The 24204-nt window shown below is 42.4% G+C and overlaps 5 non-coding genes across 5 annotated transcripts; 1 reads left to right on the forward strand and 4 right to left on the reverse strand.

Moving 5' to 3' along the window:
- Nucleotides 1-6396: 6396 nt before the first annotated feature.
- LOC140320555 (U2 spliceosomal RNA) lies at nt 6397-6580 on the reverse strand. The gene has a single exon (XR_011918391.1). It is a non-coding gene; the product is annotated as a U2 spliceosomal RNA (small nuclear RNA).
- A 308-nt stretch (nt 6581-6888) lies between these two features.
- LOC140265992 (U5 spliceosomal RNA) lies at nt 6889-7002 on the reverse strand. Its single transcript, XR_011906667.1, has one exon. It is a non-coding gene; the product is annotated as a U5 spliceosomal RNA (small nuclear RNA).
- Nucleotides 7003-18181: 11179 nt separating this feature from the next.
- Nucleotides 18182-18295, forward strand: LOC140265951 (U5 spliceosomal RNA). The gene has a single exon (XR_011906631.1). It is a non-coding gene; the product is annotated as a U5 spliceosomal RNA (small nuclear RNA).
- A 3219-nt stretch (nt 18296-21514) lies between these two features.
- LOC140320591 (U2 spliceosomal RNA) lies at nt 21515-21698 on the reverse strand. Its single transcript, XR_011918424.1, has one exon. It is a non-coding gene; the product is annotated as a U2 spliceosomal RNA (small nuclear RNA).
- Nucleotides 21699-22006: 308 nt separating this feature from the next.
- LOC140265913 (U5 spliceosomal RNA) lies at nt 22007-22120 on the reverse strand. Its single transcript, XR_011906595.1, has one exon. It is a non-coding gene; the product is annotated as a U5 spliceosomal RNA (small nuclear RNA).
- Nucleotides 22121-24204: the final 2084 nt, after the last annotated feature.

Consider the following 24204-nt stretch of genomic DNA (forward strand, 5'->3'; position numbering starts at 1 on the left):
ATACATTATGGTCGGAAATTTTCAACCACTCTCATCCGAAGACCTCTCCTCCCGCTTTCTTTAATATATTTGAACTTTAGTCGGACATTCAAACCTTCTTGCAGCTGAACCACCTCCGCTCCCTGTTTTGATCATATATGGTCTGGCAATACTACCTTTTCTTACCCGTTTGTGAGTAATTATGGCTGGACATTCACACCTACTTGCAGCCGAACACAACCTCTCTCGCTTTTGATGATGTATGGACCGGCATTTTTACCTTTTCTAACACATTTTTCAGCAATTATGGTCGGAGATTCACACCTACTCACAGCCGAACAACTCCGCTCCCGCATTTGATGATGTTTGGTTGGATATTCGAACCTTTTCTTAACTGCTTTTTACATATTTTGGTTGGACGTTCACACCTTCTTGTAGCCGAACACTTCCACTCCTGCTTTTGATGATGTATGGTTGGGCATTCACACCTTTTTTTTGCCCATTTTTCAGGAATTATGGGTGGACATTCACACCTTGCAGCTGAACACCTCCTATCCCACTTATGATCATGTGCGGTTTGATTTTCGAAAAGTTTCTTTCATGTTTTCTAGCAATTATTGATGGACATTTAGACCTTCTTGCAGCTGAACACCACCTCTCCCGATTTTTATGATGTATGGACCGGCATTTTTACCTTTTCTAACACATTTTTCAGCAATTATGGTTGGAGATTCACACCTACTCACAGCCGAATAACTCCGCTACCGCATTTGATGGTGTATAGTCGGGCATTCTCACCCTTTCTCATCAGCTTTTTGCAAATTATGATCTGACATTCACACCTACTTCCAGTCGAACAGCTCTGCTCCCGCTTTTGATTATGTTTGGTTAGATATTCGAACCTTTTCTTAACTGCTTTTTACAAACTTTGGTCGGACGTTCACAATATCTTGCAGCCGAACACCTCCGCTTCCGCTTTTGATGGTGTATATTCGGGCATACGAACCTTTTCTTACCCGCTTTTTACAAACCAAGGTCGGACTTTCACACCTTCTCTTAGCTGAACAACTCCACTCCCTCTTTTGATTGTGTACAGTCGGGTAATTTAACCTTTTCTTACCCGCTTTTTACCATCTATGGTCGGACATTCACACCGTCTTACAGCGGAACACCTCCGCTCCCTCTTTTGATGATGTATGGTTAGGCATTCGCACCTTTTCTTACCCATTTTTCAGGAATTATGGGTAGACATTCACACCTTCTTGCAGCTGAACACCTCCTCTCCCGCTTATGATCATGTGCAGTTTGATATTCGAAAATTTTCTTTCATGTTTTCTAGCAATTATTGATGGACATTCAGACCGTCTTGCAGCTGAACACCTCCGCTCCCACTTTTGATGGTGTATAGTCGGGCTTTCGAGCCTTTTCTTCCCCGGTTTTTACAAATTATGGTTGGACATTCAGACCTTCTTGCAGCCGAAAACCTCCACTCCCTCTTTTGATCATACATTGTCGGGCATTCGCACCTTTTCTTACCCGCTTTTTACAAACCATGGTCGGACTTTCACACCTTTTAGTAGCCGAACAACTCCGCTCCCGCTATTGATTGTGTACAGTCGGGTATTTTAACCTTTTCTTACCCGCTTTTTACCAACTATGGTTGGACATTCACACCTTCTTACAGCAGAACACCTCCGCTCCCTGTTTTGATTATGTATGGTTTGACATTCGCACCTTCTCTCACCCGCCTTTTACTATGGTCGGCCATTCACAGCTTCCTCTCCACCATACTTGTATGGTGGGATATTCACACCCACTTGCATCCGAAGACCTCCGCCCCCACTTTTGTTGATATTTAGTCGGTCATTCGCACCTTACCCGCTTTTGGCAAACTATGGCCTTCTTGCAGCCAAACACCTCTGATCTCGCTTTTGATGATGTAAGGTTGGGCATTCAGACCTTGCTTCACCTGCTTTTCACCAAATATAGTCGGACATTCACACCCACTTGCATCCGAAGACCTCCGCCCCAAATTTTGTTGATATTTAGTCGGACATTCGCAACTTACCCGCTTTTGGCAAACTATGGCCTTCTTGCAGCCAAACACCTCTGATCTCGCTTTTGATGATGTAAGGTTGGGCATTCAGACCTTGCTTCACCTGCTTTTCACCAAATATAGTCGGACATTCACACCTTCTTGCAGCCGAACACTTCCGCTCCACCTTTTAGTGTTCTATCACACCTTTTTTTCACCGCATTTTATACATTATGGTTGAAAATTTTCAACCACTCTCATCCGAAGACCTCTCCTCCCGCTTTTGTTAATATATTTGAACTTTAGTCGGACATTCAAACCTTCTTGCAGCTTAACCACCTCCGCTCCCTGTTTTGATCATATATGGTCTGGCAATACTACCTTTTCTTACCCGTTTGTGAGTAATTATGGCTGGACATTCACACCTACTTGCAGTCGAACACAACCTCTCTCGCTTTTGATGATGTATGGACCGGCATTCTTACCTTTTCTAACACATTTTTCAGCAATTATGGTCGGAGATTCACACCTACTCACAGCCGAACAAGTCCGCTCCCGCATTTGATGGTGTATAGTCGGGCATTCTCACCCTTTCTCATCAGTTTTTTGCAAATTATGATCTGATATTCACACCTACTTGCAGTGGAACAGCTCTGCTCCCGCTTTTGATTATGTATGGTTGGATATTCGAACCTTTTCTTAACTGCTTTTTACAAACTTTGGTTGGACGTTCACACCTTCTTGTAGCCGAACACATGCACTCCTGCTTTTGATGATGTATGGTTGGGCATTCGCACCTTTTTTTTACCCATTTTTCAGGTATTATGGGTGGACATTCACACCTTCTTGCAGCTGAACACCTCCTCTCCCACTTATGATCATGTGTGGTTTGATTTTCGAAAATTTTCTTTCATGTTTTCTAGCAATTATTGATGGACATTTAGACCTTGCAGCTGAACACCACCTCTCCCGATTTTGATTATGTATGGACCGGCATTTTTACCTTTTCTAACACATTTTTCAGCAATTATGGTTGGAGATTCACACCTACTCACAGCCGAACAACTCCGCTACCGCATTTGATGGTGTATAGTCGGGCATTCTCACCCTTTCTCATCACCATTTTGCAAATTATGATCTGACATTCAAACCTACTTCCAGTCGAACAGCTCTGCTCCCGCTTTTGATTATGTTTGGTTAGATATTCAAACCTTTTCTTAACTGCTTTTTACAAACTTTGGTCGGACGTTCACAATATCTTGCAGCCGAACACCTCCGCTTCCGCTTTTGATGGTGTATATTCAGGCATACGAACCTTTTCTTACCCGCTTTTTACAAACCAAGGTCGGACTTTCACACCTTCTCTTAGCTGAACAACTCCGCTCCCTCTTTTGATTGTGTACAGTCGGGTAATTTAACCTTTTCTTACCCGCTTTTTATCATCTATGGTCGGACATTCACACCGTCTTACAGCGGAACACCTCAGCTCCCTCTTTTGAGGATGTATGGTTTGGCATTCGCACCTTTTCTTACCCATTTTTCAGTAATTATGGGTAGACATTCACACCTTCTTGCAGCTGAACACCTCCTCTCCCGCTTATGATCATGTGCAGTTTGATATTCGAAAATTTTCTTTCATGTTTTCTAGCAATTATTGATGGACATTCAGACCGTCTTGCAGCTGAACACCTCCGCTCCCACTTTTGATGGTGTATAGTCGGGCTTTCGAGCCTTTTCTTCCCCGGTTTTTACAAATTATGGTTGGACATTCAGACCTTCTTGCAGCCGAAAACCTCCACTCCCTCTTTTGATCATACATTGTCGGGCATTCGCACCTTTTCTTACCCGCTTTTTACAAACCATGGTCGGACTTTCACACCTTTTTTGTAGCCGAACAACTCCGCTCCCGCTATTGATTGTGTACAGTCGGGTATTTTAACCTTTTCTTACCCGCTTTTTACCAACTATGGTTGGACATTCACACCTTCTTACAGCAGAACACCTCCGCTCCCTGTTTTGATTATGTATGGTTTGACATTCGCACCTTCTCTCACCCGCCTTTTACTATGGTCGGCCATTCACAGCTTCCTCTCCACCATATTTGTATGGTGGGATAGTCACACCCACTTGCATCCGAAGACCTCCGCCCCCACTTTTGTTGATATTTAGTCGGTCATTCGCACCTTACCCGCTTTTGGCAAACTATGGCCTTCTTGCAGCCAAACACCTCTGATCTCGCTTTTGATGATGTAAGGTTGGGCATTCAGACCTTGCTTCACCTGCTTTTCACCAAATATAGTCGGACATTCACACCTTCTTGCAGCCGAACACTTCCGCTCCACCTTTTAGTGTTCTATCACACCTTTTTTTCACCGCATTTTATACATTATGGTTGGAAATTTTCAACCACTCTCATCCGAAGACCTCTCCTCCCGCTTTTGTTAATATATTTGAACTTTAGTCGGACATTCAAACCTTCTTGCAGCTGAACCACCTCCGCTCCCTGTTTTGATCATATATATTCTGGCAATACTACCTTTTCTTACCCGTTTGTGAGTAATTATGGCTGGACATTCACACCTACTTGCAGCCGAACACAACCTCTCTCGCTTTTGATGATGTATGGACCGGCATTCTTACCTTTTCTAACAAATTTTTCAGCAATTATGGTTGGAGATTCAGACCTACTCACAGCCGAACAACTCCGCTCCCGCATTTGATGGTGTATAGTCGGGCATTCTCACCCTTTCTCATCAGCTTTTTGCAAATTATGATCTGACATTCACACCTACTTGCAGTCGAACAGCTCTGCTCCCGCTTTTGATTATGTATGGTTGGATATTCGAACCTTTTCTTAACTGCTTTTTACAAACTTTGGTTGGACGTTCACACCTTCTTGTAGCCGAACACATGCACTCCTGCTTTTGATGATGTATGGTTGGGCATTCGCACCTTTTTTTTACCCATTTTTCAGGTATTATGGGTGGACATTCATACCTTCTTGCAGCTGAACACCTCCTCTCCCACTTATGATCATGTGTGGTTTGATTTTCAAAAATTTTCTTTCATGTTTTCTAGCAATTATTGATGGACATTTAGACCTTCTTGCAGCTGAACATCACCTCTCCCGATTTTGATTATGTATGGACCGGCATTTTTACCTTTTCTAACACATTTTTCAGCAATTATGGTTGGAGATTCACACCTACTCACAGCCGAACAAGTCCGCTACCGCATTTGATGGTGTATAGTCGGGCATTCTCACCCTTTCTCATCAGCTTTTTGCAAATTATGATTTGACATTCACACCTACTTGCAGTCGAACAGCTCTGCTCCCGCTTTTGATTATGTATGGTTGGATATTCGAACCTTTTCTTAACTGCTTTTTACAAACTTTGGTTGGACGTTCAGACCTTCTTGTAGCCGAACACATGCACTCCTGCTTTTGATGATGTATGGTTGGGCATTCGCACCTTTTTTTTACCCATTTTTCAGGTATTATGGGTGGACATTCACACCTTCTTGCAGCTGAACACCTCCTCTCCCACTTATGATCATGTGTTGTTTGATTTTCAAAAATTTTCTTTCATGTTTTCTAGCAATTATTGATGGACATTTAGACCTTCTTGCAGCTGAACACCACCTCTCCCGATTTTGATTATGTATGGACCGGCATTTCTACCTTTTCATTTATTTCTTCACTTCTGATAAAAATGATAAGACTGACCTAAAGAATTGGAGGCCCATCACACTTTTAAACTTTGACTGTAAACTTTTTAGCAAGGTTTTAACGACACGGATGTCCTATGTTTTAGAGGAGGTAATTCACCCAGACCAGGCTTGTGCCATCTCAGAGAGACAACTCACCGACAGCCTCGTACTGATTCGAGACATCATTGATTACGCTAGAGACAGAAACACCCGGCTTGTCATCTTAAATTTAGACTTTGAAAAAGCTTTTGATCGGGTCTCGCATCAATATCTCTTTCAGGTGTTGCAGCCATCGAATAGGGCCCGATTGTTCCTACTTGGTGAGATTTGCTCGGTTGAGACGCTTGCTCCCCCCCCTTGCTCCTGGGCTGACCAAGTAGGAACAATCGGGCCCTATTTGATGGCTGCCTTGTCTTTTACTCTGTGCAAAAGACAAGGCAGCCACAAACACCACGGGAACACCGTATTGAGGCTTTGTTCTGACCACTCATTCGGTGTTGCGTTTCTTTCAAGCAATTCTCCCGGTTAGCCCACACTCGGCTCGCTCCCAGAACTGTGTTAAAGTCTACTTCGCATTCACTCTCTTTTCTCAGCAGATTAAAAGAAAGTTTCATCTTGGGCTCCCTGAAACTTCCATCCTGCACCGCTGTTTGCTTTTTCACAAGAGCAGAGAAGAGCGCACCGTTCCCAGCGGCACTGCAGTACTGGGTCGATGCTTGGAGTGAACGGAGCAAGCTTCTTTTTCAACTCCTATTCTTAAAAATCCATTTAATATGTAGTCCTCGTATAGAGGACATATTAAACTGATAAGAACAGATACTACACTTGATCTTAGCCAAAAGGCCGAGAAGCGATAACTGTCCACTGTTTCAGGTCCGAGGGCCCTTGCTGGCACAATGCGCACTTGTAGCAGTGTTCTTTTTATGGCCATAGGTGGCCAGAGTGTCACGTTGCACCTCCGCCCACCCGCTGCACTGAGCACTCTTCAGCCCTTTTAAATGGTATAACTTTGCACCCCCGCATGCTCCAGCAAGCACCATTCAAGCAACAACTTTGCACTCCAGCTTCGAACATCGGCACAATCGCAACAAGTAAGGCGACTCTACTCAGAGAAGTCACTCTGCACAGTAACAATATTTCTTTTGCACAGACAGAAAGGGCTTCACCCGCAAAGGTAAAGCCTGCCAAAAATAGAAACAACTCATTAGTGCTGCTCTCCACGAAAGTCTTTAGTAAAAGGCGAAAGACTTGTATGTTATGAAGAGAAACCAGAGTACGATTATCCATCACTGCGGGAGCAGGGCATCAGGCTAGTTGCCATAGCCACCTTCCCCATGGTGAGCGTTGCTTGGTTGAAACGCTTGCCCCTGTGCAATCGACAAGGCAGCATCAAAAACACCACGGGAACACCGTATTGAGGCTTTGTTCTGACCGCTCATTCGGTGTCGCGTTTCTTTCAAGCAATTCTCCCGGTTAGCCCACACTCGGCTCGCTCCCAGAGCCGTGTTAAAGTCTACTTAGCATTCACTCTCTTTTCTCAGCAGACTCTTGGGATTTTATCTATAAAATGAATTCCTTCACTCAAACTATGTTAAAACTGCTTTGTCCTTCACATCTAGACAGATTTAAACAAAAAAAAAAACAACGTTGTACTTTGCAGTAAAAGAAAGAGCAAATCTAAAGTTTCAGGAATCCGAGAATAAGCTTACTTTCATGAGTTCTTCACGATTTCGGATTTTGCTATAAAATGAATTCCTTCACTCAAACTAAATTAAAACTGCTAAACCGCTAATCTGTTACATGTAAGGCAGATGTCAAATTCACCGAAATAGGATCTAAGGGTATTCGGCCAATCGAGCTGTAGCAGCTTTGGTAAAAGAGTATAAGTTGAAGAGTTTGTGAATAAAGGTGTGCGCACACATAGTGAGCTGTAGGAAAATAGGCAGGGAGCAATGCCGGCTGGGGTATATGTTCTTGTATGTTGTCTGACTGTTTGATTTGAATGTGTTGTGTAAGTGTCCTGTTGAATGTTACATGTTTGGGCTTTGACACTTCACTGTGGTTGTTAACTGTGTGGTGTGTCCTGAAATGTTATATGTTTGGGCTGTGTGACATGCTCAATGCTTGTCAGTAGCTACCCACTTATTCATATATAGCAACTGACAACATAAGAAGTCTGGACATACTTTGATAGTAGTTGTAGAAGTATCCTTATTGATAATAGATAAACTAATTCATAGTGATAGAACAGTAGATGAACAGGTGACTGCACATGTCTCACGAAAATAAAATGGGTGTATGATTGCTGACGGCAGAGCAATACTGCCAAACTTATGAGTTCTTGTGGCAAACTTGATTCAGTGTCTTGACGTGTATACGCTGTTTCGCTGACTTGATTGTCACAAGAAACAAAATGTGTTTGATAAGATCCGACCATTTTATTACGGGAGGATCAGTATGTATGGATTCTGATGTGACTGATAAACCCATTCGTATCGTAAGCATAATCTAATACGTGAGACAACGCCCTGGCACACAATCAAAAAAAAAAAGAGAGAGCGGTTTTGTGTCCCCACAGTCCATAATGTAGAAAAGAGAGAAAAAAGCCTTTCTGATTTGGTGTGTGTCATCACAGTGCAGAGTGTAGAGAAAAGAGAGAAAAGAAAGCCGTTTTGGTGTCACGGGTGTTGTGACTTACACACACACATTTCTGAATTGAGAAAGGAAATTATTTTAGAGGAAGCACTAGAGTTTAGATCCCACATTTGTTGATAGGCATTCATTTATTTCTTCACTTCTGATGAAGTTTCAACAATAAACAACAAACTTTGTATTATGAGAAAGAACCAGACTCATTCTTCAGGAATCCGAAAATAAGCTCTATTTTACGAGTTATGCACGAATTCGGATTCTCCTATAAAACGAATTCCTTAACTCTAACCAAGTTAAGACTGCTTTGTCCTTCATATTTATTCATGTCTAATCAAGTTTCAACGATAAACAACATTGTACTTTGTAGAATGAGAAAGAACTTCTTCAGCAATAAGCATCTCTCGACATATGACGAAATACAGATTTTGCTATAAAATTAATTCCTTCTATCAGCCAAACTTAAAACTGTTTGTCCTCCTTATTTATCCACTTCAAATAAAGTTTCAACAATTAAAAAAATGTTGTAGTTTGAGAAAAAACAACTTAATCTTAAGCAATCAGTAGGGTAAGAAAGGGTAAGAAAAGGTGCAAATGCCAACCATACATCACTAAAAGGTGGAGCGGAAGTATTCGGCTGCAAGTAGGTGCGAATGCCCGACTATACACCATCAAAAGCGGGAGCGGAGGTGTTCGGCTGCAAGTAGGTGTGAATGTTCGACCATAATTTGTAAAAAGCGGGTAAGAAAAGGTTCGAATGCCCGACTATATATTAACCAAAGCAGGAGGAGAGGTCTTCGGATAAGAGTGGGTGAGAATTTACAACCATAATCTATAAAATGCGGTGAAAAAAAAGGTGTGAATACCCCATAGAACACTAAAAGGTAGAGCGGAAGTGTTCGGCTGCAAGAAGGTGTGAATGTCTGACCATAGTTTGTAAAAAGCGGGTAAGAAAAGGTTCGAATGCCCGAACATACACCATCAAAGGAGGGAGCGGAGGTGTTCCGCTGTAAGAAGGTGTGAATGTCCGACCATAGTTGGCAAAAAGCGGGTAAGAAAAGGTTAAAATACCCGATTGTACACAGTCAATAGCGGGAGCAGAGTTGTTCCGCTACTAAAAGGTGTGAAAGTCCGACCATGGTTTGTAAAAAGCGGGTAAGAAAAGGTGCGAATGCCCGACAATGTATCATCAAAAGAGGGAGCGGAGGTTTTCGGCTGAAACAAGTTCTGAATGTCCATCCATATTTTGTAAAAATCTGGGAAGAAAAGGCTCGAAAGCCCGACTATACACCATCAACAGCTGGAGCGGAGGTGTTCAGCTGCAAGAAGGTCTGAATGTGCATCAATAATTGCTAGAAAACATGGAAGAGAATTTTCGAATATCAAACCGCACATGATCATAAGCGGGAGAGGAGGTGTTCAAATGCAAGAAGGTGTGAATGTCCACCCATAATTACTGCAAAATGGGTAAGAAAAGGTACGAATGCCCAACCATACATGATCCTAACAGGGAGCTGAGGTGTTTGGCTGCGACAAGGTGTGTATGTCCACCCATAATTAATGAAAAGCGGGCAACAAGTAGGTTTGAATACCCATCATCAAAAGCAGGAGTGGATGTGTTCGGCTACAAGAAGGTTTGAATGTGTGACCATAGTTTGTAAAAAGCGGGTAAGAAAAGGTTCGAATGCCCGAACATACACCATCAAAGGAGGGAGCGGAGGTGTTCCGCTGTAAGACGGTGTGAATGTCCAACCATAATTGGCAAAAAGCAGGTAAGAAAAGGTTAAAATACCCTATTGTACACAATCAATAGCGGGAGCAGAGTTGTTCCGCTACTAAAAGGTGTGAAAGTCCGACCATGAATTGTAAAAAGCTTGTAAGAAAAGGTGTGAATGCCCGACAATGTATGATCAAAAGAGGGAGCGGAGGTTTTCGGCTGAAAGAAGGTCTGAATGTCCATTCATAATTTGTAAAAATCGGGGAAGAAAAGGCTCGAAAGCCCGACTATACACCATCAACAGCTGGAGCGGAGGTGTTCAGCTTCAAGACGGTCTGAATGTCCAACAATAATTGCTAGAAAACATGGAAGAGAATTTTCGAATATCAAACCGCACATGATCATAAGCGGGAGAGGAGGTGTTAAAATGCAAAAAGGTGTGAATGTCCACCCATAATTACTGCAAAATGGGTAAGAAAAGGTACGAATGCCCAACCATACATCATCAAAAGCAGGAGTGGATGTGTTCGGCTACAAGAAGGTTTTAATGTCCGACCATAGTTTGTAAAAAGCGGGTAAGAAAAGGTTCGAATGCCCGAACATACACCATCAAAAGAGGGAGCGGAGGTGTTCCACTGTAAGAAGGTGTGAATGTCTGACCATAGTTGGTAAAAAGCGGGTAAGAAAAGGTGAAAATACCCGACAGTACACAATCAATAGCGGGAGCGGAGTTGTTCGGCTACTAAAAGGTGTGAAAGTCCGACCCTGGTTTGTAAAAAGCGGGTAAGAAAAGGTTCGAATGCCCAAATATATACCATCAAAAGCGGAAGCGGAGGTGTTCGGCTGCAAGAAGGTGTGAACGTCCGACCAAAGTTTGTAAAAAGCAGTGAAGAAAAGTTTCGAATATCCAACCAAACATAATCAAAAGCGGGAGCAGAGCTGTTCGACTGCAAGTAGGTGTGAATGTCAGATCATAATTTGCAAATAGCTGATGAGAAAGGGTGAGAATGCCCGACTATACACCATCAAATGCGGGAGCGGAAGTGTTCGGCTGTGAGTAGGTGTGAATGTCAAACCATAATTGCTGAAAAATGTGTTAGAAAAGACTAGAATGCCGGACCATACATCATCAAAAGCGGGAAAAGTGGTGTTCGGCTGCAAGTAGGTGTGAATGTCCAGCCATAATTACTCACAAACGGGTAAGAAAAGGTAGTATTGCCAGACCATATATGATCAAAACAGGGAGCGGAGGTGGTTCAGATGCAAGAAGGTTTGAATGTCAAACTAAAGTTCAAATATATTAACAAAAGCGGGAGGAGAGGTCTTCGGATGAAAGTGGTTGAAAATGTCCAACCATAATGTATAAAATGCGGTGAAAAAAAAGGTGTGATAGAACACTAAAAGGTGGAGCGGACGTGTTCGGCTGCAAGAAGGTGTGAATGTCCGACTATATTTGGTGAAAAGCAGGTGAAGCAAGGTCTGAATGCCCAACCTTACATCATCAAAAGCAAGATCAGAGTTGTTTGGCTGCAAGAAGGCCATAGTTTGCCAAAAGCGGGTAAGGTGCGAATCCGACTAAATATCAACAAAATTTCGGGCGGAGGTTTTCGGATGCAAGTGGGTGTGAATATCCCACCATACAAGTATGGTGGAGAGGAAGCTGTGAATAGCCGACCATAGTTTGGAAAAAGCGGGTAAGAAAAGGTTTGAATGCCCGAACATACACCATCAAAAGAGGGAGCGGAGGTGTTCCGCTGTACGAAGGTGTGAATGTCCGACCATACTTGGTAAAAAGCGGGTAAGAAAAGGTTAAAATACCCGACTGTACACAATCAATAGCGGGAGCGGATGTGTTCGGCTACAAGAAGGTGTGACAGTCCGACCATGGTTTGTATAAAGCGGGTAAGAAAAGGTGCGAATGTCCGACAATGTATGATCAAAAGAGAGAGCGGAGGTTTTCGGATACACGAAGGTTTGAATGTCCTACCATAGTTTGTAAATAGCGGGTAAGAAAAGGTTCGAATGCCCGACTATACACCATAAAAAGCGGGAGCGGAGGTGTTCAGCTGCAAGAAGGTGTGAATGTTCGACTAAAGTTTGTAAAAAGCTGGTAAGACAAGGAGCGATGTCCCAACATTGTATGATCAAAAGCGGGAGCGGAGGTGTCCAGCTGTGAGTAGGTGTGAATGTCCGACCATAATTGCTGAAAAATGTGTTAGAAAAGGTAAGAATACTGGACCATACATCATCAAAAGCGGGAGAGGTGGTGTTCGGCTGCAAGAAGGTGTGAAAGTCCGACAATGGTTTGTAAAAAGCGGGTAAAAAAAGGTTCGAATGCCCGAATATACATCATCAAAAGCGGAAGCGGAGGTGTTCGGATGCAAGAAGGTGTGAACGTCCGACCAAAGTTTGTAAAAAGCAGTGAAAAGCGAGAAAAAGCATTTCGTGAGTTCTGCATGATTTGGGATTTTGCTTATAAAATGCATTACTTCACTCAAACTATGTTAAAACTGATTTGTCCTTCATATTTACCATGTCTAGAAATATTTAAACAAAAAAACAACGTTGTACTTTGCAGTAAAAGAAAGAGCAAATCTAAAGTTTCAGGAATCCGAGTATAAGCCTGCTTTCATGAGTTCTGCACGATTTCGGATTTTGCTATAAAATGAATTGCTTTGCTCAAACCAAGTTAAAACTACTTTGTCCTTCCATATTCATCAATGTCTAGATCGACTTCAACAAAGAAAAACATTGGACTTTGCAGTAGAAGAAGTTGAAATCCCAAATCATGCAGAACTCCTCAAAAGGGGCGTATGGCTTAATCACAAGTGTGGTTCTTTCTCATTCAGGGTAGTATGAGGAAGTTTATGCTTGAAATATATGTAGAAATGGGTACATATGAAGGACAAAGCAGTTTTAACTTAGTTTGAGTGAAGGAATTCATTTTATACATAAAATCCCAAATCATGCAGAACGTATGAAAAGAAGCTTATTCTCGGATTCCTGATCCTTCAGTTTTGCTCTTTCTTCTACTGCAAAATACAATGTTGTTCTTTGTTGAGGTCGATCTAGACATTGAAAAATATGAAGGAAAAAGCAGTTTTAACTTGGTTTGAGTGAATGAATTCATTTTATACATAAAATCCGAAATCGTGCAGAACTCATGAAAATAAGCTTATTCTCGGATTCCTAAAACTTTTGATTTGCTCTTTCTTTTATTGCAAAGTACAACGTTGTTTTTTGTTTAATTCATCGAGACATTGATAAATATGAAGGAAAAAGCAGTTTTAACTTGGTTTGAGTGAATGAATTCATTTTATACATAAAATCCGAAATCGTGCAGAACTCATGAAAATAAGCTTATTCTCGGATTCATAAAACTTTTGATTTGCACTTTCTTTTACTGCAAAGTACAACGTTGTTTTTTGTTGAAATCTATCTAGACATTGATAAATACCAGCCGAAACTCTGCTGCCGCTTTTGATAATTTATGGTTGGGCATTCTTACCTTTTCTTACCCGCTTTTTACAAATTATGATCTTACATTCACACCTACTTGCAGTCGAACACCTTCTCATCCACTTATGATCATGTGCGGTTGGGCTTTCGCACCTTTTCTTACCCATTTTTCAGTAATTATGGGTGGACATTCAGACCTTCTTGCAGCCGAAAACCTCCGCTCCTCTTTTGATCATACATTGTCGGGCATTCACACCTTGTCTTACCCGCTTTTTACAAACTTTAGTCGGACATTCAAACCTTCTTGCAGCTGAACCACCTCCGCTCCCTGTTTTGATCATATATGGTCTGGCAATGGTACCTTTTCTTACCCGTTTGTGAGTAATTATGGCTGGACATTCACACCTTCTTGCAGCCGAACACAACCTCTCCCGCTTTTGATGATATATGGTCCGGCATTCTTACCTTTTCTAACACATTTTTCAGCAATTATGGTCGGACATTCACACCTACTCACAGACGAACACCTCCGCTCCCACATTTGATAGTGTATAGTCGGGCATTCTCACCCTTTCTCATCAGCTTTTTGCAAATTATGATCTGATATTCACACCTACTTGCAGTCGAACAGCTCTGCTCCCGCTTTTGATTATGTTTGGTTGGATATTCGAACATTTTCTTAATGCTTTTTACAAACTTTGGTCGGACGTTCACACCGTCTTGCAGCCGAACACCTCCGCTTCCGCTTTTGATGGTGTATAGTCGGGCATTCGAGCCTTTTCTTACCCACCTATTACTTACTATGGTCGGACATTCAAACCTTCTTGTAGCCGAACACATCCGCTCCTGCTTTTGATGATGTATGATTTGGCATTCGCACCTTTTCTTACCCATTTTTCAGTAATTATTTCGGACATTCAGACCTTCTTGCACCTGAACACCTCTGCTCCCGCTTTTGATGGTGTAGAGCCTTTTCTTCCCCGATTTTTACAAATTATGGTTGGACATTCAGACCTTGCAGCCGAAAACCTCCGCTCCCTCTTTTGATCATACATTTTCGGACATTCGCCCCTTGTCTTACACGGTTTTTACAAACTTTAGTCAGACATTCACACCTTGCAGCTGAACCACCTCCATTCCCTGTTTTGATCATGTGTGGTCTGGAAATACTACCTTTTCTTCCCCCGTTTGTGAGTAATTATGGCTGGACATTCACACCTACTTGCAGCCGAAAAACCACCTCTCCCGCTTTTGATGATGTATTGTCCGGCATTCTAGTCTTTTCTATCACATTTTTCAGCAATTATGATCTGACATTCACACCTACTTGCAGTCGAACAGCTCTGCTCCCGCTTTTGATTATGTTCGGTTGGATATTCAAACCTTTTCTTAACTGCTTTTTACAAACTTTGGTCGGACGTTCACACCTTCTTGCAGCCGAACAACCCCGCTTCCGCTTTTGATGGTATATATTCGGGTATTCAAACCTTCTCTTACCCGCTTTTTACAAACCATGGTTGGACTTTCATACCTTCTTGTAGCTGAACAACTCCACTCCTGCTTTTGATGATTTATGTTTGGACATTCGCATCTTTTCCTACCCATTTTTCAGTAATTATGGGTGGATATTCACATCTTCTTGCAGCTGAACACCTCCTCTCCCGCTAATGATCATGTAAGGTTTGATATTCGAAAATTTTCTTTCATGTTTTAAAGCAATTTTAAATGGACATTCACACCTACTTGCAGCCGAACACCACCTCTCCCGCTTTTGATTATGTATGGACCGGCATTCTTACCTTTTCTAACACATTTTTCAGCAATTATGGTTGGAGAATCACACCTACTCACAGCCGAACAACTCCGCTACCGCATTTGATGGTGTATAGTCGGGATTTCTCACCCTTTCTCATCAGCTTTTTGCAAATTATTCTCTGACATTCACACCTACTTGCAGTCGAACAGCTCTGCTCCCGCTTTTGATTATGTTTGGTTAGATATTCGAACCTTTTCTTAACTGCTTTTTTACAAACTTTGGTCGGACGTTCACACCTTCTTGCAGCCGAACACCTACGCTTCCGGTTTTGATAGTGTATATTCGGGCATACGAACCTTTTCTTACCCGCTTTTTACAAACCATGGTCGGACTTTCACACCTTCTCTTAGCTGAACAACTCCGCTCCCTCTTTTGATTGTGTACAGTCTGGTATTTTAACCTTTTCTTACCCGCTTTTTACCAACTATGATCGGACATTCACACCGTCTTACAGCGGAACACCTCCGCTCCCTCTTTTGATGATGTATGTTCGGGCATTCGAACCTTTTCTTACCCGCTTTTTACAAACCAGGGTCGGACTTTCACACCTTTTAGTAGCCGAACAACTCCGCTCCCGCTATTGATTGTGTACAGTCGGGTATTTTAACCTTTTCTTAACCGCTTTTTATCAACTATGGTCGGACATTCACACCGTCTTACAGCGGAACACCTGCTCTCCCGCTTATGATCATGTACGGTTTGATATTCGAAAATTTACTTTCTTGTTTTAAAGCAATTATTGATGGACATTCAAACCTTCTTTTTGATGGTGTATAGTCGGGCTTTCGAGCCTTTTCTTCCCGGTTTTTACAAACCATGGTCGGACTTTCACACCTTCTTGTAGCCGAACAACTCCGCTCCCGCTATTGATTGTGTACAGTCGGGTACTTTAACCTTTTCTTACCCGCTTTTTACCAACTATGGTCGGACATTCACACCGTCTTACAGCGGAACACCTCTGCTCCCGCTTTTGAAGGTGTATAGTCGGGCATTCGAACCTTTTCTTACCCGCTTTTTACAAACTATGGTGGGACATTCAAACCTTCTTGTATCTGAAAACCTCCGCTCTCTCTCTTGATCATACATTGTCGGACATTCGCACCTTTTCTTACCCGCTTTTTACAAACCATGGTCGGACTTTCACACCTTCTTGTAGCCGAACACATCCGCTCCCGCTATTGATTGTGTACAGTCGGGTATTTTAACCTTTTCTTACCCGCTTTTTACCAACTATGGTCGGACATTCACACCTTCGTACAGCGGAACACCTCCGCTCCCTCTTTTGATGGTGTATGTTCGGGTATTCAAACCTTTTCTTACCCGCTTTTTCCAAACTATGGTCGGCTATTCACAGCTTCCTCTCCACCATACTTGTATGGTTGGATATTCACACCCACTTGCATCCGAAGACCTCTGCCCCAAATTTTGTTGATATTTAGTCGGACATTCGCACCTTATCCGCTTTTGGCAAACTATGGCCTTCTTGCAGTCAAACACCTCTGATCTCGCTTTTGATGATGTAAGGTTGGGCATTCAGACCTTGCTTCACCTGCTTTTCACCAAATATAGTCGGACATTCACACCTTCTTGCAGCCGAACACTTCCGCTCCACCTTTTAGTGTTCTATGGGGTATTCACACCTTTTTTTCACCGCATTTTATACATTATGGTCGGAAATTTTCAACCACTCTCATCCGAAGACCTCTCCTCCCGCTTTCTTTAATATATTTGAACTTTAGTCGGACATTCAAACCTTCTTGCAGCTGAACCACCTCCGCTCCCTGTTTTGATCATATATGGTCTGGCAATACTACCTTTTCTTACCCGTTTGTGAGTAATTATGGCTGGACATTCACACCTACTTGCAGCCGAACACAACCTCTCTCGCTTTTGATGATGTATGGACCGGCATTTTTACCTTTTCTAACACATTTTTCAGCAATTATGGTCGGAGATTCACACCTACTCACAGCCGAACAACTCCGCTCCCGCATTTGATGATGTATAGTCGGGCATTCTCACCCTTTCTCATCAGCTTTTTGCAAATTATGATCTGACATTCACACCTACTTGCAGTCGAAAAGCTCTGCTCCCGCTTTTGATTATGTTTGGTTGGATATTCGAACCTTTTCTTAACTGCTTTTTACATATTTTGGTTGGACGTTCACACCTTCTTGTAGCCGAACAGTTCCACTCCTGCTTTTGATGATGTATGGTTGGGCATTCACACCTTTTTTTTGCCCATTTTTCAGGAATTATGGGTTGACATTCACACCTTGCAGATGAACACCTCCTATCCCACTTATGATCATGTGCGGTTTGATTTTCGAAAAGTTTCTTTCATGTTTTCTAGCAATTATTGATGGACATGTAGACCTTCTTGCAGCTGAACACCACCTCTCCCGATTTTGATGATGTATGGACTGGTATTTTTACCTTTTTTAACTCATTTTATAGATAAAATCCCAAGAGTCTGCTGAGAAAAGAGAGTGAATGCGAAGTAGACTTTAACACGGCTATGGGAGCGAGCCGAGTGTGGGCTAACCGGGAGAATTGCTTGAAAGAAACGCGACACCGAATGAGCGATCAGAACAAAGCCTCAATACGGGATTCTCGTGGTGTTTTTGTTGCTGCCTTGTCTTTTGCACAGAGTAAAAGACAAGGCAGCCATCGAATAGGGCCCGATTGTTCCTAGTTGGTCAGCCGAGGAGCAAGGGGGGGGGGGGAGCAAGCGTCTCAACCAAGCAAAGCTCACCATGGGGAAGGTGGCTATGCCAACTAGCCTGATGCCCTGCTCCCGCAGTGACGGATAATCGTACTCTGGTTTCTCTTCATAACGTACAAGTCTTTCGCCTTTTACTAAAGATTTCTGTGGAGAGCAGCACTAATGAGTTGTTTCTATTTTTGGCAGGCTTTACCTTTGCGGGTGAAGCCCTTTCTGTCTGTGCAAAAGAAATCTTCTTACTGTGCAGAGTGACTTCTCTGAGTAGAGTCGCCTTACTTGTTGCGACTGTGCCGATGTTCAAAGCTGGAGTGCAAAGTTGTTGCTTGAATGGTGCTTGCTGGAGCGTGCGGGAGTGCAAAGTTATACCATTTAAAAGGGCTGAAGAGTGCTCAGTGCAGCGGGTGGGCGACACTCTGGCCACCTTGAAAACCGAGGTTACATCCACTACCAGGGGCAGCCTAAGTTCTGCCGCAAGTGTGGTGAGCATGGGCACCTGGTTAAGGCTTGTACCAAGGTGTTATGTGGGAAGAGCAGAGAAATTGGGCAAACTTTTGGAGAGTGTCCAAATGGCAGGAAATGTAATCTCTGTGGAGAATTAAATCACCTCTTCAGAGATTGCCCTAAATCTTTTGCCAGCAAATTAAAGACGGTAAAGCCACAGTCAAGCCAACAAAGAGAAGGACCAAAGGTGGCAGTTGGTGAACAAAGTGAAGAGGTTGACCCAATAAATTCAAACTTCCCGCCAAAAGCTTGGATTGGAAGTGAGGAGCAAAAAAGGGAGGGGCCTGTAGAGGCCTCACCACTCAGTGTTGAAGTCTGTGAGAATTCACAGGCAGAGGGTGGAGCTACGCTAAATGAGGAGGAAGAGCAGACAGGTGAGTCTAGTGAAGATACTCACCTCCCCGAAGGTCAAAAGCCGAAGAGGACGGCATCTGAGCCTCTGATTCCCCAGTGGTATCAGAGAAGAGGGGAAGGGTTAGGTCCCTTTCAGACAGTTCTTCAGTGGAAGAACCTAGAGTCTTCCCCTCCGACTCACCAAATGAGCTCTCCTTTTTAACTTCAGCTCTGCAATCAACCCCCAGGGACTCAAAGTTAAATGCAACATTGCGTCAGAGGCCAACACCGAGAGTCCGAAAAGGAAATATAGATCACCCTACTCACTTTTCACCTAAAGAAATGAAGGAAGAGCTAGTTTCCCAAGAAATAACCTGTGTGTAATTTGTTTTGATAACTTAGAAAAACGAAAATGACATACCTACTTTCCTTTATGCTTTTAATGGTTCTCACCTTCTCAACACTAAATGTGAGAAGTGTGAAATCAAAGACAAGAGCCCAGAGTATTTTATCCTTCTTAGACTCCATAAAATCAGATGTGTTTTTAATACAAGAATGTGGACTACCTTTTTTAAAAAACCATAGACAGTGGGAGGAAATGTGGCCCCATTTATCGATATGGAGTGGCTCAAATCAAAATAAAAATGATGGTGTGGCCATTCTAATTAAAAATCCGCATGTTCTGGTGAAAGGTAGCACAGTGGTGAGAGACGGACGGGCACTTTTAGCACACTTGAATTTTATGGGGCAAGACTTTAACCTCTTAAATATTTATGGTTTCAATGGAAAAAATGAAAGGTATGACCTTTTAGAAGATATACAGCTTTACATGCTAGGGCAAGTACCTTTAGTTGTAGGAGGGGATTTTAACTGTATCTTGAGCAGGAAAGATAGAAAAAGAGCAGGGGTAGATTTTAAAGTGGATAAGACTTCGATTTTACTTCAGGGCATATGCAGGGATTTTAAGCTTACTGACTGTTTTAAAACCATGCATCCCAGAGAGGAGGGCTTCACCTGGTTTAGTCATGATGGCACCAGAGCCTCTCGCATTGATTATTTCTTTACTAGAGATTGCCCACCCACTGATGTTAGATTAACCCCTGTTTTCTTTTCAGACCACCTTATGCTCTCCTGCACCCTTTCACCCCCTTCTGGTGTTACGGTAGGAAGTGGTCTGTGGAAACTCAACTGTTCCCTGTTGGAGGATGAAATCATAGTCAGTCAGTACAGGCAATGTTATAAAGAGTGGCAGACCCTTCAAGACCTCTACGAAACACATGCACAATGGTGGGAAATGGTGAAGGAAACGACCCAGACTTTTTTTAAACAGCAAGGTAAACGTAAAAAAAGGAAAGAGAATAGATGTATGATGGGACTACATAAACGCTTACAGCGCTACTTTAAACTAAATCAGTTTGGCATAGACTTTAAAGAAGAAATCAAAGATGTCAAAAAGGAAATGTCAGTTTTAGCAGAAATAAAGAGTAAAGGAATTTTTGTAAGAAGCAGGGAGCAGGAAATTGAGGAAGGTGAAAAAGAAAGAAAGTTATAAATAAAAAGGAGTGTATTCAAAATCTAAAAAGAGAAGATGGGTTTTTAACAAAATCCACGCAGGAGATGATTGAAACTGTACATACCTTTTATAGTAACATGTACAAAGAGAAACCAGTGCACTTGGAAACATCGGCAGAAATCTTAAAATTCGTTGACAAAACCGTAAAAGAGAATGCACACTTAAAAAAATGCCTAACAGGTTTTAAGAGAAGTCGAGCTCCGGGTTTAGACGGGCTTCCTGCAGAATTCTATCTGACCTATTGGGACCTTTTATCATCAGACATTTTAGATGTTTTTAAAGATTTTGAAAAACTCGACCGACTGCCTGACAGTTTTAGAGTGGGAATAGTGACTCTACTTTATAAAAAAAATGATAAGACTGACCTAAAGAATTGGAGGCCCATCACACTTTTAAACTTTGACTGTAAACTTTTTAGCAAGGTTTTAGCGACACGGATGTCCTCTGTTTTAGAGGAGGTAATTCACCCAGACCAAGCTTGTGCCATCTCAGGGAGACAACTCACCGACAGCCTCGTACTGATTCGAGACATCATTGATTACGCTAGAGACAGAAACACCCGGCTTGTCATCTTAAATTTAGACTTTGAAAAAGCATTTGATCGGGTCTCGCATCAATATCTCTTTCAGGTGTTGCAGCCATCGAAAAGGGCCCGATTGTTCCTACTTGGTGAGCTTTGCTTGGTTGAGACGCTTGCCCCCCCCCCCCCCTCTCCTCGGCTGACCAAGTAGAAACAATCTATTCGATGGCTGCCTTGTCTTTTACTCTGTGCAAAAGACAAGGCAGCCACAAACACCACGGGAACACCATATTGAGGCTTTGTTCTGACCACTCATTCGGTGTCGCGTTTCTTTCAAGCAATTCTCCCGGTTAGCCCGCACTCGGATCGCTCCCAGAGCCGTGTTAAAGTCCACTTCGCATTCACTCTCTTTTCTCAGCAGATTAAAAGAAAGTTTCATCTTGGGCTCCCTGAAACTTCCATCCTGCACCGCTGTTTGCTTTTTCACAAGAGCAGAGGATAGCGCACCGTTCCCAGCGGCACTGCAGTACCGGGTCGAGGCTTGGAGTGAACGGAGCAAGCTTCTTTTTCAACTCCTATTCTTAAAAATCCATTTAATATGTTGTCCTCGTATAGAGGACATATTAAACTGATAAGAACAGATACTACACTTGATCTTAGCCAAAAGGCCGAGAAGCGATAACTGTCCACTGTTTCAGGTCCGAGGGCCCTTGCTGGCACAATGCGCACTTGTAGCAGTGTTCTTTTTATGGCCATAGGTGGCCAGAGTGTCACGTTGCACCTCCGCCCACCCGCTGCACTGAGCACTCTTCAGCCCTTTTAAATGGTATAACTTTGCACTCCCGCATGCTCCAGCAAGCACCATTCAAGCAACAACTTTGCACTCCAGCTTCGAACATCGGCACAGTCGCAACAAGTAAGGCGACTCTACTCAGAGAAGTCACTCTGCAAAGTAGCAAGATTTCTTTTGCACAGACAGAAAGGGCTTCACCCGCAAAGGTAAAGCCTGCCAATAATAGAAACAACTCATTAGTGCTGCTCTCCACGGAAGTCTTTAGTAAAAGGCGAAAGACTTGTATGTTATGAAGAGAAACCAGAGTACGATTATCCGTCACTGCGGGAGCAGGGCATCAGGCTAGTTGGTATAGCCACCTTCCCCATGGTGAGCTTTGCTTGGTTGAGACGCTTGCCCCCCCCCTTGCTCCTCGGCTGACCAAGTAGGAACAATCGGGCCCTATTCGATGGCTGCCTTGTCTTTTACTCTATGCAAAAGACAAGGCAGCAACAAAAACATCACGAGAATCCCGTATTGAGGCTTTGTTCTGACCGCTCATTCGGTGTCGCGTTTCTTTCAAGCAATTCTCCCGGTTAGCCGACACTCGGCTCGCTCCCATAGCCGTGTTAAAGTCTACTTCGCATTCACTCTCTTTTCTCTGCAGACTCTTGGGATTTTATCTATAAAATTAATTCCTTCACTCAAACTATGTTAAAACTGCTTTGTCGTTCATATTTACCATGTCTAGAAAGATTTAAACAAAGAAAACAACGTTGTACTTTGCAGTAAAAGAAAGAGCAAATCGAAAGTTTCAGGAATCCGAGAATAAGCTTACTTTCATGAGTGCTTCACGATTTCGGATTTTGCTATAAAATGAATTCCTTCACTCAAACTAAATTAAAACTGCTAAACCGCTAATCTGTTACATGTAAGGCAGATGTCAAATTCACCGAAATAGGATCTAAGGGTATTCGGCCAATCGAGCTGTAGCAGCTTCGGTAAAAGAGTATAAGTTGAAGAGTTTGTGAATAAAGGTGTGCGCACACATAGTGAGCTGTAGGAAAATAGGCAGGGAGCAATGCCGGCTGGGGTATATGTTCTTGTATGTTGTCTGACTGTTTGATTTGAATGTGTTGTGTAAGTGTCCTGTTGAATGTTTGGGCTTTGACACTTCACTGTGGTTGTTAACTGTGTGGTGTGTCCTGAAATGTTATATGTTTGGGCTGTGTGACATGCTTAATGCTTGTCAGTAGCTACCCACTTATTCATATATAGCAACTGACAACATAAGAAGTCCGGACATACTTTGATAGTAGTTGTAGAAGTATCCTTATTGATAATAGATAAACTAATTCATAGTGATAGAACAGTAGATGAACAGGTGCCTGCACGTCTCACGAAAATAAAATGGGTGTATGATTGCTGACGGCAGAGCAATACTGCCAAACTTATGAGTTCTTGTGGCAAACTTGATTCAGTGTCTTGACGTGTATACGCTGTTTCGCTGACTTGATTGTCACAAGAAACAAAGTGTGTTTGATAAGATCCGACCATTTTATTACGGGAGGATCAGTATGTATGGATTCTGATGTGACTGATAAACCCATTCGTATCTTAAGCATAATCTAATACGTGAGACAACGCCCTGGCACACAATCAAAAAAAAAAAGAGAGAGCGGTTTTGTTTCCCCACAGTCCATAATGTAGAAAAGAGAGAAAAAAGCCTTTCTGATTTGGTGTGTGTGCTCACAGTGCAGAGTGTAGAGAAAAGAGAGAAAAGAAAGCCGTTTTGGTGTCACGGGTGTTGTGACTTACACACACACATTTCTGAATTGAGAAAGGAAATTATTTTAGAGGAAGCACTAGAGTTTAGATCCCACATTTGTTGATAGGCATTCATTTATTTCTTCACTTCTGATGAAGTTTCAACAATAAACAACAAACTTTGTATTATGAGAAAGAACCAGACTCATTCTTCAGGAATCCGAAAATAAGCTCTATTTTACGAGTTATGCACGAATTCGGATTCTCCTATAAAACGAATTCCTTAACTCTAACCAAGTTAAGACTGCTTTGTCCTTCATATTTATTCATGTCTAATCAAGTTTCAACGATAAACAACATTGTACTTTGTAGAATGAGAAAGAACTTCTTCAGCAATAAGCATCTCTCGACATATGACGAAATACAGATTTTGCTATAAAATTAATTCCTTCTATCAGCCAAACTTAAAACTGTTTGTCCTCCTTATTTATCCACTTCAAATAAAGTTTCAACAATTAAAAAAATGTTGTAGTTTGAGAAAAAACAACTTAATCTTAAGCAATCAGTAGGGTAAGAAAGGGTAAGAAAAGGTGCAAATGCCAACCATACATCACTAAAAGGTGGAGCGGAAGTATTCGGCTGCAAGT

This window comes from Leuresthes tenuis, unplaced genomic scaffold, assembly GCF_036924035.1.
Source record: "Leuresthes tenuis unplaced genomic scaffold, fLeuTen1.0.hap1 SCAF_12, whole genome shotgun sequence".
Taxonomy (NCBI): Eukaryota; Metazoa; Chordata; class Actinopteri; order Atheriniformes; family Atherinopsidae; genus Leuresthes; species Leuresthes tenuis.